Source organism: Gallus gallus, chromosome 6 (genome assembly GCF_016699485.2).
Source record: "Gallus gallus isolate bGalGal1 chromosome 6, bGalGal1.mat.broiler.GRCg7b, whole genome shotgun sequence".
In the NCBI taxonomy this organism is placed as follows: Eukaryota; Metazoa; Chordata; class Aves; order Galliformes; family Phasianidae; genus Gallus; species Gallus gallus.
In genome coordinates, this window is record NC_052537.1 from 30,369,704 (window position 1) to 30,387,139 (window position 17,436).

Sequence of the window (17,436 nt, forward strand, 5' to 3'; positions counted from 1 at the left end):
CCCACCGCCAGTGTCACAGTGGTTGCTTTATGGCTGTCTGGGAGCATCCAGGTCTGCCCAGGCACAGAGCCACCCAGATGGCTGCTGCACAGCTAACCTGTGCATGTCCTCAGCTTAGTTTTTGCCCGTGGAAGCAGAACAGACAGCTGATACATCTGCAGATCATACCCATCCATTTCTGGGTTCAAGCACTGGAGAAGCTCCAATGAATCCTTCTGTAATACTTTTGGTGAGCAAGTGAGCAATCAATCAAATCCTTTAAAGCTGCACCTTTCCAAACCCATTCACATTTTATTTTCTCTGGTGTAGAGTGTACTTTTCAGCTTCTTTTACTCCCAGTGTCCTGGTGACAATTGATCCTTATCTTTCTTTGGCAAATGAGGTAATCTCCAGCCACTATAAAATACTGCATATATTAATCAAATACAATCCATTCCATGAGCCTGAAGGAGCATTTCACAAAAGACGCTGCATCTGCACCGATGTTTTACTTCCTTGGCTGTCCATGGATGCGTTCAAGTGGAGAGGGGAGGAACATGGGTGTAATTATTGTCAGAACAGAGAGAAGAATCCTACAGATAAAAGGTCCTGCAGAATTCTTTTTAGTCTTACTTGGAAAGGAAAATAAAAAAAAGAAAAGCTTTAAACTGTAGACTTTCCCATTATGGTTATTACTGGAATTACAGTAATGCTACAGCAGGACACACCTATAGGCAAGAAATGTGTGTGATCACATTCAACACTTAGAGACTGTTGTTTTGAAGAGGGTAGGAAGACTTTGTGACCGTACACAGCAAAGCAAGGCTCTGTAAGCGCCCCGGAGGGTCTGCCTTTCCACTGCCGAGTCCTGCTGTAACACTGCTCCCCATGTAATTTGCACTCAGGTTAATAAGATATGATTTCAAGTCATTTCCAGTCTGTAATGAAGTTGGAAAAAGAACCTGAAATGGTGCCACAAAGCTCCAGCAGTTTTGTGAACCTTAAACCCTAGCTCGCCACGTCGTGGAACGCAACTCAGAATGCGATACGTGAATCAAACTGATAATTCTTTGGGTCACTTTTGATACTGGAATTAAACAGTCACGGGCATTAAAATTTCTTACCATTTTAATACTGACTTGGAAAAAGGTTTGTGAAGCATCCTCTAAGTAGAAAATTTTGCTTACATTACTCAAGCATTTCTAAAAATCCTGCTTTATCATTATTATTATTATTATTTTTAAGGAAAAACAAAAAATCCATTGACCTTCTAGAAACTTCACAGAAAACCAGCAGAGAGCAGCTACCTACTCCAGCCTGCTATCAGCAAAAGACCAAGAGCATAACTCACTGTCCATAAATCTAACGCCTTTCCTGAGTTCCATTTGATCAGCAACAAAAACAGCTTCTGCCAAAGCTTTCAGCCCCATGAACGTCTCTAGTATTGGTCAAAGCCCATGCATTCACAAACGTAACTCCCATTTCTCTCATATTAACTTGGAATATTAGGCCAAAGGAAGCCTAGTAACTTTTTTAGGGTTCTCAAAGCTGTGAGAGGATGGGTTTGCCACATGGCTGTTGTTCTTTGCATTAGGTATGATTATATACTGGGCACATTCCATAAGCGTCTAAGTACCTGAGAGTAAAAACACATTCATCTGATAATAAATCCTTCCAGAAGAGGCTACTTTTGAGATTTAGAAGCAAATTCTTATAACTGAATCATCGTCATTCAATTGTTCTCTTTTAAAAATAATTTCATTAAGTAAACAATTAAGTACGATTATATGGATTTAGAAAGCTTTTACTCCAACTCACTCTTGCAGTGACAAGTTATAGCATAAGCCTTAACACCACTTCTGACAAGACTGTGCCTAGACAAACAGCCCAACCTGGTCATGGCCACGAGCCTTCAGTCAGAGGGATCTTCACCCAGAAAGCTGAATGTTGCTCAGCGTGATTGGTCTTGGTCAGACAAGGATGAAAACAAACCAGTGGCATATTTGCTCATCTAGATGCTTAGTGGCAGGCCCAATGGGAGCAGAATCAATGTATGAATGCCTAGGAACACAGAGGTATCACACGTATTGCAGTCTACGAGCCTCCTCCCAGTTGTCAGTTTGACCGCTATGCATTTCACCTCTCCCATTCTGAAGAAATGGCTAAAACTTAATGCAAAGGCTTCTGTGGCTGCATAAGTGCTTAAAGTGTTTTCATAAATGCTTCCAGACTGAAGGCTTCTTCTATCCAACTTCAGCTGAAAGTTCTCTTTTCCAAACAAATGCTCCACCTAACTTAATTTCTGTAGTTTGTTTCCAGAGAAAGAATAAAGAGGAATGGCACAGGTGTGTAAGTCACTACAGTAATTTTGAGAGAAGTCCTCCAGTGGACAACCACTGCTTTCTCTCTCCTCTTTTTATTTTAATATCATTGTGTGTAATCTTAATAGCTGCGTTTACTACAAATTCCATGTGAGCTTTTTGGTCGTTCACTTTCTGAAAGCACAGCCCTGAAGTGCACACTCAGGTTGTTAGTTCTCTCTGGCTTGGCTCGCTTGCCTAACCGCTCCTTGAAGTGATTAACATTTTCCATCATCAGATCCTACAAGGAAAAAAAAAAAAAAAAAGAAAGAAAAGAAAGCCTTAATGACACTAAAAAATATTAGGAGCCAGCTATTTCATAGTACTGACTTGCAAAGGCATCATTATTGCTAGTGCTACTGTTGTCCTTAAATGCTGCACTGCTGGTTATCATGGAGGACTTTGGGAAAAAGAGAGTATGGTGCTGAGACTTATTGCATTAAGAGATCGGTTTAACAGATTGTTTAGTTTTGGTAATATAATTTGACATCTAAACATAAGCTGAGAGGGATCTCCCACAAAACCTTTGATAATATGATTCATTGTCAAATGTTTGTTTTGCCTATCTGGTACTCATTAATTAATTCTTTTTAATATATCTTGGATTTACTGATTTGGAAAAAGAGAATTATTCTTATTGATGTTGCTAAAATATCCAGGTGGCTTGAATTTCACCAACTAGATGGTATAATCTAGCACATTTGTGTAGACCTAATCAAATATCTACTAACAGATGTGAAGAGCCCAGCATGGGAGCAAATGTTTGTGTCTATATGATAATTAAATTACCTCAATAAAGAGAATAAATGAACAATGATGACTATAGTTTTTTTAAACCTAGGTTATCTTCCCCGTGCACAGCCTCTTTTAACCCCTCCAGCGATTGTCAGAACTTAAAGTTTCTCTGAAGGAGCAAAGTTTTTCAGGAAGTGCCTCTGATTAACTCTAAGATTCAGGCAAACCAACAAACCGGTTTGAGAATTCTTATGCATCTCCGTTAGTGGAAATCAAATAAGTAATAACCTCCGTGCTAAAGGTATGCTGTGTATGTTGTACTTCATTTCACACAAACAGTTTGAAGACATCAGCCTATGTTTCAGTTCCTCATTTAGTTCTCTTGCTTTTGGATGTTCGCTTTGATTGTTAATGTGGCATCACTGAAGATCTCTGTCCAGATATAGGACATGCTCAGATGTTAACCCCGCACACAGCAGGGGGGTTGAAACTAGATGGTCATTATGGTCCTTTCCAACCCAGGCCATCCTATGATTCTGTATTCAAGAGTCAGGCAGCTGTCCTTCGGATGGGTTCAGCATGGGTGTGCAGGCATTTCAGAGAGCCCCAGTAAGCACCACATCCTGCTAAGCATCTTCAAAACCTACCCCTTTAAATCCAGTCTGCCACACAGCCTGGTGACTTTATTCTAAGAACTGCAAAGTGTAAGAGAGACCTCTATTGTAACCCATCACCAAATAATCATTTTGCTATAGTCCACTGCAGGAAGACCTATAAAAACAAACTTTGGGAGATAAAAAGATGTTTTAAACGTATCTTTGTTTTTAAAGGTGGCCTTGTGGAAGTGAGATGCTTCTACAAGAAAGGGAAGCCAGCCCTCAGCAGTGGGATTGCTTAGATATCATTAGGCAGGCCAGGTTGCAGCTGGAGTTCAAATCACTTCTGACCATGTTTTTGCTACAAACAGGGGAACAGTTCTTCCTCTGTTCACTCTGCGGCGTGCTCTGACCTTGCTGGAGGCTAAGTAATGTCACCAGCTGCATGTGTAACATGGTCATTGGTGATGAAAAGTGAACCAGTGTAGCTCGCCTAGGGATGCAACCCCTTTTAACATATCTAACATTCCTGCAGGTGTGGTGGCTTTATTTGTGTGTTTTACTGTGTTTGTTTATTTGCCTGACTAACTAACTCATGTCCCCTTGCCCACTGCAGATAGAGCCTTCTGATTTAACATTCCTGAAACTCTGACTGTTTAGGATATAGATTGTTTCCAGTCTCAGGATGTAAAAGACATGGGATAGAAGCTAGAGAGATTAGGGCTCTTTTCCTAAAAGTTAAACAACTGTATTGGTTTTCAGGCAGTGGGGCCCTGAAATAGCTAAATAAAAATAGTCTTGCACTTACAAGGAATTCACAGATTGTATTTCTAGAAGGTCTGACCGAGAAGCTGATATGACCGGCAGCACTTGGGAATAGCCAGCGCACACAAAGCAGTTACCTGCTCTGTCATAAAGAGATCTTTAGCCAGCCAAAGTGATGCAGCAGTGGGGCTGGAGTCATTTGGGAGGTTAATTACATCCTCTTGGTATTTTAAACGAATCTTTCTACTAAGACCTCTGTACTGTGGGAGAGAAACAAAGTCAGGAAATGGGCCAATCGCTCCCAGCTCTGCGCGCTCCTAACTGCAGATCGTTTCAGAGGGGAGCCACAGACAAAAAGAAGTTGACTTTTACTGGGCAATACTGCATGTGAAAGGAGCTCAGTGTCGCTGGTCCGTGCTGGTCACAGCAGATAAGGAAAGGAGCAAAAGGCAGTTAAAAATGCAGAAGCTGGAACAATTGAGTTCCATTTCAGGAACTGCTGTAGTGTGGTTGCCAAATCTTTGATTGCTCAACAGTTTTTATTTCCAAAGTCTTGCAGCTGTCAGCTAGCACCAATAGTTTTCACTGTCTTGTCTTAGCCCTCTGTCCAGCCTTGACTACAGATCTGGCAGAATACAGACATCTCCCAAATTCTCATGGCTATTTCCACAGCTGTTACAAACTCATATTGTCACCAGGTATCTACAGTGCAGAGTTGCTACTGTGCCCTATTATAAATAACTGTATGCACCCATTCAATGCCCATCTCCTGAAATAATATCTTATTTGACATTTGAGATTCAACTCTGCAGGTTGTTTCTGGTGAAATTAGTTTTCTCCTCCTTTATGGTTTTCCTGGACTGTGCACATCCTGCCAAGATATTGTTGTGTAAATGCTTCTGGACCCTCTTTGGAGCGTTAGCAGTTGAACATCTGAGCTCACACCCACACTCCACAGAGCCAAGGATTTCCTTGACTCCTGTTTTCACCTCTGCAAATGCAAAAAAAGAGCACTGAAATCACATTCTAAACTACTTTCTGTTCATTGCTGTTCATATGGACGGTCTCTTGTGTGTATTCATACAAACTCAAGCAAGTTTGCCAGCAGTGCTTCCTCGGCTTTTCAGCCTGCACAGGTCTGACACGAGTATGTCAACAGCTCCTCATCTACCTATTCAAAGGAGGACCTGATAATTGAAATAATTTTAAATAGTTTGAAATATTCCCTTCAAGGAAGGATTGGGGGAAGTTTATCCTCATTAGATTTGGATGCCTGCCCACTGAAGACAAGTAGAGAGAACAGTCTTTTGCTACCCCATGAAATTCCTAGGCCTCATAGTAAGAGGCGTAGCTAAGCATCACCAATGAGCTGTGAAATTATAGCATGAAACAAATGTTCTTGCAGAGTGCATCCCAACCAAAGCTCAAGGCAAGATCTGGGTCTGGATGAAAATCCAGACTGAGCCGGAAGGATGCTGGGATTAAGATTTGCCTAAAGGTAAATATGGCCTTAAATGTTTTCCTGAGCGAGGAGAGTTAATATAAGAGGAAACATGGAAACATTAAGGCTTCTCTGAGGAAGTGGAAACAAATCATCTGATTTGGATCTGTGACTCCAAAATCTTTTAGATTTTTACAGTTGTAGTGAACTATTCCTAACTCACACCTGTGCATGATCTTAAAACAGACTTCAAACAAGGTAGGAACCGGTCCCTGTTCACCTCTATGCTACCTTATTTTGACAGCTGTATCAACCTACTGACACCAAGAGACTAAGGTGGCACAATTACTAAACACCTTAATTAAGCTCTCAGGTGTTGACTTTGCTGTTCCTCATAATCTGTGGGTTTCTTCAAGTTAAAGCACCTAACAGTTTGAGATTGTCTATCTCATCTGAGCCTGAAAGGGTTCAAGAGAGGAGGTTCTGTTTGGGTCTGTCTCCCTTTCAAGAAGGCATGGTGGGGGTGGGTTTATGGTTGGACTGAATGATCTTAGTAGTCTTTTCTGACCTTAATGATTATATGATTCTACGTTCTCTAATGAGTTACCAAGTCAGAGAAGTGCGTTATAGGGTGCAATTAAAGCATGGATGCAATCAGATGCCTTCTCAGAGACCTTAACCAGCTTTCTTTCTGCAGTTTTGGTGACTTTCTTCTCTTAATTGCGTTTTCATCTCTTCACTTCCATTCCACCTACTTTCATACAGGTTTTTGTTGCCATGAAAACTAAGAAACGTTTCAATGTGAGAAGGTTTGCTTCTTCATTTTGCCCTTGTTCTGCTAAGAGTTACCTACAAGGAGCCCTTATCACGCACACAGATTTTAGCCCAGTTCTTCATAAGAAGGTCCGAGTTACACAGGAGTGATTTTAGATAAAGTGGAAACAGGCTCAGTAGTTTGTAAATACCCTTCGGTTGAAAAGGAGTTAAAACTACAGTCAAAGAGATTTGCTTCCCTCGTTCCTCCCCTGGTTCATGACCTTTGCTTTTTTCAACTTCCTCAATTTAGTTTCAGTAAATTGTCACAGAATGGCACAACACCTGCCTTGGGTACTTGAGAAATTGACTTTTCCTGCAAATTACCCTGATCAGTGACCTTGTCTGGCTACTAAAGGGGTTTGCAGAAGTAGCATAGCTTTATGTGTGGCCATCTTCCATTTTCCGATATTTAGCCCTTTGAAGTCCACTTATCTCCTTAACGTGCAGCTACTTTTTTGGGGGGGGGGGGGGGGAAAAGCCACAATACACTTGTCATCTACGAAACCAAAATATCAGCAGGAAGACATCCTGTGCTCCATCTCTGAAGGTGCACAACGCAATGCGAGCTGAAAGCTTCCATTTCCCACAAGAATGAATAGCATTTCTTTTTCTCCGTGGCTGTTAAATATTCAGACACTGGCTGCTGGCATGGCAGTGGAGTGGTATTTACTAGCATGGATGTAACAAGGCTGACCTTTCCAATCCTTTTTTTTTTTTTTAAATATCTTGTATAAAAAGTCACTGCTCTTCTCTTTGAGGGAAAAGCAGGAATCTGCCCCTCCACCTCCCTCACGAGTGCTGGGGCAGAGGTTACTCCTGGAAACCTAAAAGCTAAAATTCTATTTTACGCTGAGGCTTTGATTTCACGGTGCCACATAAAGGGGGCTATTTGTTTAATTAATTATTAATTGCTCTGGCTGCTAACAGGTGCCGGGTCTCAAGCACAGTCCCTGGGGCAAGCAGCCCTAGGGGAAGCGTGATTCACTGCAACCTTGAGCAAATTGGCCCAGGAGAAAGTTCTGGAGCTACTTCCCACGTCCTTGTCAAATATCAAAGAAAAACAGTTAAAGTGTAAACTTATATTAAGCATTGTACTTAATTCTGACAAGCTTTTAGGATCGAATTGCAGGCTTTGGTCAACACAGGGGAATTAGCCTGGGCTCTTCAATGGGGGCAGTGGGAGAAGGCTTGGGAGCTGTGTGCATAGCTCTCATCTTATTTTTCACATCTGTTCTGTTTAATTTAGCTAAGCATGTTGAGTCGCAACTTGTGGCTGAAAACTAGAATCCTATTTTACCTGGGACTCCAGCTGATATTCTAGATCTTAAAAGGAAATTAAAAAATGCCTGAAAGATTACATTATCTAATAAATTTCCCCCGCCCCACTCTCTTTATTTTTGCAACTGGTGAAGATTTATTGCTTAATTGCAATTTAAGAAAAATTTTAATGCTGTAGAATGCAAATTCTGTTTGAGCATGTGGGAGGATTTCTCTTCCTTTCCTTCTTTTCCCCTTATCTTGAGAAAAGCCTAATAGAAAATCCCACAGATATGATTCATGGAAGGGGGAAAAAAAAAGCCAGCAGAAAACTGTTTTCTTTCTTTGTATCACTGTCCTTACTCCATGTTGCCTCACCCCCTCCCAAGTTGTGCAATTTTAACCTCCTAACACTGCGGTGAACTGCAGAAACATTACTTTGGTGTTAGAGGGAAGCCAAGAGAAAGGGGGAGATGCCCACAACCGTGGACGGGATGCTTCTTTCAAACTGAGATGGTCCTCAATGTGCTCAGCCCCCAGAGGGCAGGAGCAGTTGTGTGAGCAGACCCTGTTCACTTGTACACAGCGCAGGAGGGTTCCTCAGAGCATCCCCTGGCACACAGTTCTTCTTCAGGTGCCTCCTTCCAGGAAACCACCAAGTCTCTTGTCTGAGTCTCCCCTGTTGCTCTGTGTCCTGAAGCTGAGATGAGGGGCAGTTCACCTTATCTTTGTGAGGACTGGCCAGAGGCTCTGCCTGAACCACACGTGCTCCGGTGTTACGAAACCAATGAGGATAACAAAGCACAGTGACATCCTGCTCCTCTGCAATCAAAGAGGGCAGGCGGATGAAAGAGTCTAAAGTGGGTCCAAAAACCTGGTGCATTCAGACCTCAGGGTTTAGATGGGATCTCTCTTGCCTCAGGGTCAGTTACTGAGCATGAGCTGTGATCTCAGAGGCTATAAATGGGATGGAAAACTGGATGGAAGGACACCTCCATGGAGCAAAGCAGCCCCATGGGTCCAGCTTGGAGCCCAGGTGATGGTGTGGAGATGCTGGGTCTGCAATGCTGAGCACCACAAGCCAGGTCTGGGCATCTTTAAGCTGTTTTTAACATTTAACTGTTCCTCTCACTGCATTGTTGGTTTGGCCAGGGTGAAAAGCAAACATGCCCCAACACAAGCACAGGCCCAGTACGTTAAGGAGTTGAGCTTGATAGAGAATCATTTGTAGTTTCTCATTTGCTTATGTTAGAGATCAGCTTGTTCAGAAAATCAGCACCCAACACCGTGTTTTTACCATAAATTAAAACAATTAGAACACAAATCACATCTTGAATCTGTTAACTTTCAGATAAGTATAATTAGACCCCAAAATGCTTTAAGTAGTGTTTACGCATTTATTTACCAAAGACAATTATTTAAACAAAGAAACATTTCCAGTTAATTGATAGAAAGATATGAGAAAATGTAATTAGTTATCATTAGAGCGCTGGGCCCTTTATTGTTCAATGGGACATAGCTGTGGGAAGTGCTGGCAGTGCTCCTGTCTCCAGGGCTTGCTTTAGAGGATGAGTGGGTGTGTCTGGTTGGGCCCAGCAGCTGACAACACCGTAAGGGTCTTTTCCTCAGCCCCACATTGACAAGTGGGAGGGACTGAAATGATTCAGTGCAAACAAATCTGGGTCTGAGTGGTGGAAATCAGACAGAATTATGCTCGTCAATAGAATTACACCAGTGAGGGAAGAAGAAAGAAGCCCTATGTCCTTAAGCTATTCAGCTCTCCAAAGCACACTACAACAATATTACCTTTTGTACAATAAGAGAGCTTTTTTATACCAATATGATGTGAAGTAGCTTTACTTGAAAGATTTCTTCTGTGTTTTCAAAAATCCTTCTGGTTTCCCAGAGGGAAAATGGGGATTACACCAGTAAACCCTGAGCAAGCATGCCCATTGCAGGAGCGTTTGTTCAGCACAGAACCAACACTGATCATTTCCTTAATTGCAGCAACTCGGACAATTAGTTTTCTTTTGTCAGAATGACTTTGAGCTAGATGAGCTGCCTCCTGTAAAACACAAACCTTTGTAAGTTTAGCTTTACATCCTCACAACTACTTTTAACAATTGTCTCAACTTTCTACATTAGCTGTTGAGAAATGTCTAGCAAGAAATCATTAAATCAGAACTTCCAAATCTTCAACTCAAAACCACTCAAATTTTGCTGCTGTAAACCTACTGCTTTCAGTTGACTGAAACTTCCAAAATAAAAAAGCCAAAACCTCCACAAAGAACCACAACATTTCAGCTGTGATGCATCAACCATAATCTCAGTTAGGAATGATGTGTAGTTCTTTATGCAGTTGTAGATAGGAGCCATGCAGGCCTTGCAAAATACACGAACTATCCTAACCAAGGCAACAAAATCTCAGTCTGAATGGAATTAAGCTCTTTCTAACCCAGTATAAATTGAAAGATTAGAACAGGAGACATCATCAAGTTTATAGGTAATTGTGGCCTCAGATATTCTTCCACTCCTTGCAATGTTGAAGGCTATAGGAAATAGTGATTCTGGCAAAATCCTGTCCTGAAAATGTACGCCTGATTTACCTCATTCCTTCTTCCACCCCTGCCTCCAGTCTCACTCCTCTTTACCACCGAACTGGATCAGCACGACTACATGGAATATTGATGCATGCAAGCAGCACTAACAGAGTGATGTATGCATTGCACAGGGGAACCCTTTCATAGTCCACTTACACAGTCCTTTGTAGTAGGAGGCAGAAATTCACTATGTTCTGATTGGTATATGGATAGCTTCTGTTTCTGGAAATGAATGTCCTGTCCTTATTCTATTTTTCTCTTCACCTCTTCTCAAGATCTAGTCTTATGTCCTATGTCCCATAACACACGAGTTAGCCATACGCCTGCCCCAAATGTCTCCTCACAGTACAGACAATCTGTAAATCACACTCAGGACAGAGCAGCACACAAGATGTTTCTATATAAAGCTTTTCCTTCATGAAAAAAAATAATCTGATTTCTGAGTCCTTAGCTGAAAAACATACTTGGTGTGGCAATAAAGGCCTTACTAATGCTCCTGAAGGAACAAAATTAACATATCTAGCCAGTAAATGTCAGTGAGCTCTCAGTAATGGGGATCAGCACCTGACCAGGCAGAGCAGGGTGCCCAGCCATGGGCTGGATGGAGCTCCCACAGCAACAGCCTCCACTCCACACCAACGGCAATGGCAGGTAACTATAGATGTAAACTTTGTCTCTTCCTCCACTGTAGTGAGCGCTAGGTGGGCTGGTAACAGTTAGACAAAAAGGAGGAGAAATTGAAATGCGTTAGCAGTACTCAAGGTGGAAGTTCGATATTACGAAAAATTATGCTTCTTGTCATGCAAATGCAGATCTACAACCAGCGTAAATAGGAAGCACATGGCTCAGATTTTCTTTTTCCTGGTTTCAGATTATCTGCTTTTGCTTTCTATTAAACACAACAGATTATTCTCACGAGTACCAGCTATTTTCACACATAAGCAGTAAAGAATAGGGCCTGGAAGAAGATGCAGTAAAACATGAACAACATTAATTATAAATACTGCTTCAAAAATCACTGACATTGCATTGTCACAGAGTTCTCTGGGCTTACTTGAACATCTTAATCACTAAACTAATTGAGGACTTATGTCCTTCCTGTTTCTTCAGTTCCTTCATCTTCAAGAAGCACATTTCTGTAGTCAGTCAGACCTGAGCCTTTTATTAGGTACATCACTGGTGGAGCCTATATTTCATGTATAGCTCCAACTCTTCTTTTTCCTTTCCCTTTTCAAGCCAGACCATCTTTGTCATTTCTCTTTAATTATTTTTAATGTGCTTTTCCTTATTTGGAACAAAAATGGTTAAAAAAACGTAGAAAGGGCTGTAATACCACTCTTCAGAAAACAAGATGGCAACAAACAAGTGAAAATGACAAGTTCTGATGTGCAGGTAGAACCTGTGGTAAGAAACCTCTGCTAAGTGAGGAGAAAGTTGAAGCACATGTCTGAAAATACTTTGAGCATTGCAGTTGTACATTCTAACTTTCTGGCTTGTTGCAGACCTCACTGCTAATCTTACCTATTTGAGCAAAATATCAATATTCTGGTTGCCTAGCTCCTGATGACTTCGTTTTAATGGATCAGGATTAGTGTTCCCCTCTATGTTTTATAGCATTTGACAAATTCATATATATGAAAGGACTATTCACTAAATCTGAAGTATGTACTTGACGTTATGTGCCAGTTTCTTCTGTGTTCAGCTCAGCTGACGTCAGAGTTTCTTTAGATAGGAGCCCGTATCAGAAAAAGGAGAACCATTTTCCACTACATTTGCCTGGAAAACATGAGTTCTTCAAGAAAACTCAAGAAAAAGATACAGGGAGGACATATCCCCCAAGATGAATGCTGCCTGGGGAGGGATTGTCCAAAAAAAAAAAAAAGCAAACTGAACACTTTCTCCACCTCATCCCAAGCAACACTTTTAGTTCACAACGTTCTGTGCTGTGCTTATGTGCCTGTTGTATACATCACAGCTATGTCCCCATGCACAGCAAACACATATCTATCTATAGATAGATATACATATATAACTATATGTGTATATCTATATATATACACACACACGTGTAGATACATATATACACACACATAACTATATATATATATAGATAGATATAGAAAGTTCATGTTCCAAATCTCCCAACAGAAAGCAGATTTCAGGGGGTGGGAGAGATGGGATGGGCTGATTAGGCAACTTTATTTCTTCATTAAAAATACTTTTCATTGATTAAAAAGGTGGACCATCAAGATACATCGCAATTTGAAAGAACATTCCAGTGAACACGTTTTTGTCAATTCTAGCCCTGTCTGGCTGTATAGTCAGCAGCAAAACAAAGAATTTATCTTTCTGTCTGAGACACAAAATAGAACGCAGATTTGAGGCATGTCTCTTACAAGCTGCGTTCAGAGTGATTCCCTTCAAGGACGGTGTAAATCAACACTCAGCCCGAGACCCTTAATTTATACCTGCCATCACATTCACTTACAGACCCAGCACCCAAATAGCTACTCTCCTTCTCACATACCTTCCCCCAAAGATAACGACTGGCTTGCGTGATATATAATATCCGCTGCAAAGTACCGGTGGAGACAAGAAACTGTTTTGTTGATGAGCAGAGGCACAGACGGATCCTGTCTCCCTCCCAGGCACTCAACAAAACTCTTTTTTTCTTTCTCCTGTCTGGTTTCTCTGAGATTCCTTTATTATTTATTTCTTCTTTCCTAGTAGAAATAAGAAGGCTCTCCTCAAATTTCTGGACCACCAGGCCACATGGTCAGAGTTGCAGTGGTGGCTGATCTGCAGGCACCTGGCCCAGATGGATCCAGGGCTGTTGTACAGGCACAAGCCTGTTCCTAGCTAATGTCCAGCTCTCCTGGGAGCCTGCAAAGGTGATCTGAGCACGCTCTGCCACCCTCCTGCTCCCAAATAATCTTACCATGCACCTATCATAGTCCATGAAAGCGCAATAAAACCTCCTACCGAGAGTGTCTTTGGCAGCTTTTGGCTGCATTTATTGCCTCTGCTGTTGTCCAAGAAACCTCAAACATAAGGTAGTACAAGGACATTGTGGGGCTGCAGAGGTAACTCAGTAGTAGTGAGAGGCATTTCAGACTCCAAGTACATCCTTGCTAGAACATTCAGCTGACATATTTCTAGTGGTTTGTGCAATAATACTGAAATACTGATCCTCATGTGTGGATTTCCCACCACTTCCCACATGCTTCCAGCCTTGATTTGCGGGACTGTATCACAGCTATGCCCCCACGCACAACAAACGTGCTCTCCAAACTCCACTCCTGCAGGAGGATACATACCCAAACTGTGATGTATTATGAGCTCAGCTTGGAAAGAAGCGAGACGGGAATACAAATAAGCAAAAAAGCAAACATGGAGCTAAACAAGGAGATGGAGACACACGAGAGGCTCCCATCAGACCAGGCAGCCGTGGGCCCCACGCAGTCCGGTCTTGAGCACCTCTACAGATGGGGCACCCACAGCTCCTCTGGATAACAATGCCAGTAATCCAACCTTAGACTCAAAACATGCTGTAAAGGCAATGTAGAGGGAATTCGGCCCATATCTTGCAGAAATAAGCAGAAGTAACACGGAGGAACCCTTGAGATGAATTAGGGGGCCTACTGTATTTTTTATCGTGGACCTCACTGTTATATTCTCCCTAGAATTTTGTTTCTCAGTTTCCAAGTTAGAAGCAGTGAGCAACGCAGAGGCCTTTAGGGCAGGATTTTTCTCCCTGCATTGTTGTTTTTATTTTTTTTTGTCACAGATCATTAAAAAAAAAGCTCTTACCAGCCCGCTTTCATAAACACAACATGTTCTTATGCGTCACAACACACTCCTACTCCTTCCTCCCCTCTGTGACAGGTATTTAATTGAGCTAAAACTTTGTTTTCTACTAAGATGCAAATTTGGAAAAACAAGATCACAGCTGCTGCAGGCTACGTTAGCTGCAAGATAAAAAAGCAACACCTGTTTTAGGTATGGCCATGTTGAAAGGCAGGTATTCCTCGGGCAACATACCCATGGTAACCAGCAACAAAACTTGTCCTTCTTGTTTGCTTCCTGGAGACTACAGCACAGATATGGATTGAGGAGGCTGTGCGTAATGTGGATTTCTTTTTTTTTTTCCCCCTTGAATAATATTGCCTGGTGAAACGTTGCTCATTATCATTTTTAATGTGACATAGAAGACAGCTCTCCATTTAAGTTGCCCGTTAGTCTGATTAATAACTTATTTTTATTTTACATTTTGTGTTTTATGCTGCCTGCGAGGCAAATATTATCAGTGTTTTCCTACAAGGAGTAACACAATTCACAGAACACATTTTATGCCCCAAGATCAGAGAAATAAGTTTAGATTTATAATACCCAAGGACTGTGGCTTTTTATGAAGTGTATAAAGAGGGCATGTTTAATTATGTTTTGTTTATATCAGCGCTTTGTCTGCGGAAATAACATGAATTACCATACCTTCCTATCATTGGTGGTTATTTCTAATGATTGATTAAATTTCTTAAGCGCAGAATGGATTAAATCGCAATTTCCTGCCAATAATTTAGGGAAGAAAAGATACAACCAACCACCCAATTAAAGGAGGGAAGACCAGAGCCTGACCGCTCCAGGCAGATTGCTGTCCATCTTCTATAGTGACAACAACCAAAACGCTCATCTGAAAGGGAGGTGCAAAGAGCTGGATCCCAAAGTTGTGCTTCGAGATGTCTACAGCCATTCCCAGAGGTGGGAATCATTTCTCATTTCTATCCCAGCTACAGCACTGCCTCATTAAGGCCTCCCACTAAATCCCCCCAACGTCCCCTTGCCGGGTTGCGTTGTGCTGCTCAGCAGCCCCCAGCTGTCCTCACATCCATGTTTAACATCAATAGTGGAATGCTGGGAAGCGCTGGGAGCCCTGGGTGTGGTAGGACCTGCTTTTCTGTCTTGGAATGAGAAGGCCAAAACAAAATGATATCGGAGGGAAAATACAGCCTGGCATCAGCAGTGCCAAAGGGAAGATGCTTTGTGCTTTTTGAGAGAGAGAGAGATCAACCACTGTCACATCTAATCTCCCCACACCTTTTGCTTTCTTTTAGCTGCTTACCACAACGGCAGCTTTGTTCACCTGCGCCCTATAAAAACATAACAACAACAACAAAAAAAAAAGAAATGACGGCAAGAGTTTTCTTCCTGGCAGCAGGGCGAAGCGGCCGGGCTGGTTTAGGAGCCGGGCGCGGCTTTTGCAGCGGTTGCCAAATACCATCTAGTGGCTGCCAAGCGCAGTGCAGGCGGCTCCCGGCCCGGGGACGCTGAGCTCCGCCGCTGCCCTGCGGGACTCCGCCCGCCGTCCGTCCTGCGCTGTGCCCACGCGTGGGGCGCGGCAGCCACGGACGCGAAACCGAATGCGGTCCCGGGGGCACGCAGGGAAAGGCGATTTGTTAAAGGCAGACGCAAAAACGCGCTGCTCACAGCCGTGTTTCTGCTTCAGAATCGGGGGTACCGGTGACACGCCGCAAAGGTGCGGTCGGAGTGCAGCGCGGAGGGCTTTGCTGCTGCAGGCAGGTGTAGCACGTGCAGTGGCACTGCCAGCATGCGATGAGCAAGCCCGCACACTGACCAACCCAACGCCTTGCTTTTGTTTTCACTGCAAGTCTTTTATATTGGGAAAGGAGGGAGCGATGCGACAAACAATACCAACCAGTTAGCTAAATTGCTGTTGCGTTTAAGTTTGACTCGGGCAATAATTGGACAAGGAGGCTCCCAAATTCTAGCTTGCTCCATGTGCGAAGCAGCTTTCCTAGAGCCCAAACCCAGTGTCAAAGTGCATCCCTGGGTTTCCTTCTGGCAACCGGACTCCCACACCCTGCATCTGTTGGCAGGCTCCATGGCAAAGTCACTGAAGCCACCAGAGAACAAAGCACACAGAACTCAAAAGGCTGCCAGGAGGCTGAGGGTTGGTCCTCAGCTGCAGTAGGTGGGCAGTGCAGTGCTAGGAGATACAAGACTGAAATATCCCTGTGCAGGAGCTGCAGCCACACTTGGATATGGCTTTACCAAGTGAGAGTACAGAGAAAGATGGCCAGGTCTGCCTTGTCTTGAGGCTGAGGAGTAGAGTCCGGCTCTCTTAACCCTTCTCCACTCCAGCAGTGAGCTGCATATGCTCAGGAAGGGATTAACATCACCTCCTTGCCCTGCTATGCATTTGCAGGGACCAGCTCATGCCTGACAATTGGTGGCAAATCTCAGCTCTAGCACACGAGCTCAGCAGGCTGACTTGGGCTACTCAGTGTGTTTGCATGGACCAAGAGGCTCTCATGCCCACCAGGAACATGAGCGTGCCACGTTTTCAGAATCACTCCATATATTTTTCAATCCACTCATGCTCTTTCCTAAACCAATACATCGTTTCCTGTTAGACCAAGACATATCTTGCCAAGTACTCAGCTGAACTACTTGCCCGAAGCTATTCCCCATCATATTTAGCCTCATTCATCCTTTCCCACTATTTACAAATATAGGACCTGATCTTGCAGCTAGCAAGACCCCTGTGGATAGACCCTTGGGCCTGTGCAGAGTTCCACTGACATTAATGAGATCCTGTTGTGCAGACGGAACAGCAGCATTACATCAATAATCCATAGTAAAGTCTAATCAACATGAAAGCCAAGCAGCCATCTGGCAGGAGCAAAGCACTCAGTTCTCCACCTGCACGACATGCTCCTGTGCCAAGAACATAGACGGGGAGAGCTTCATTCTATCAGGTGACCTCACTGGTTGATGTGAACAGGGGTTCACGGGGTGGATCATCAGGGTTGGTGAGGATAGATTGACACAGCTGAGATTGCAAAGCTCTGAGACACCCACAAATCCCA

The 17,436-nt window shown here is 43.0% G+C and overlaps 1 long non-coding RNA gene across 1 annotated transcript in view; it reads right to left on the reverse strand.

Annotated features, from left to right (window-relative positions):
- Positions 1–2,329: 2,329 nt before the first annotated feature.
- Positions 2,330–17,436, reverse strand: part of LOC121111174 — a 36,713-nt gene continuing 21,606 nt past the window's right edge. The window contains exon 2 of the long non-coding RNA XR_005860897.2: positions 2,330–2,580. This is a non-coding gene — a long non-coding RNA (uncharacterized LOC121111174). The remainder of the gene's footprint in view (positions 2,581–17,436) is intronic.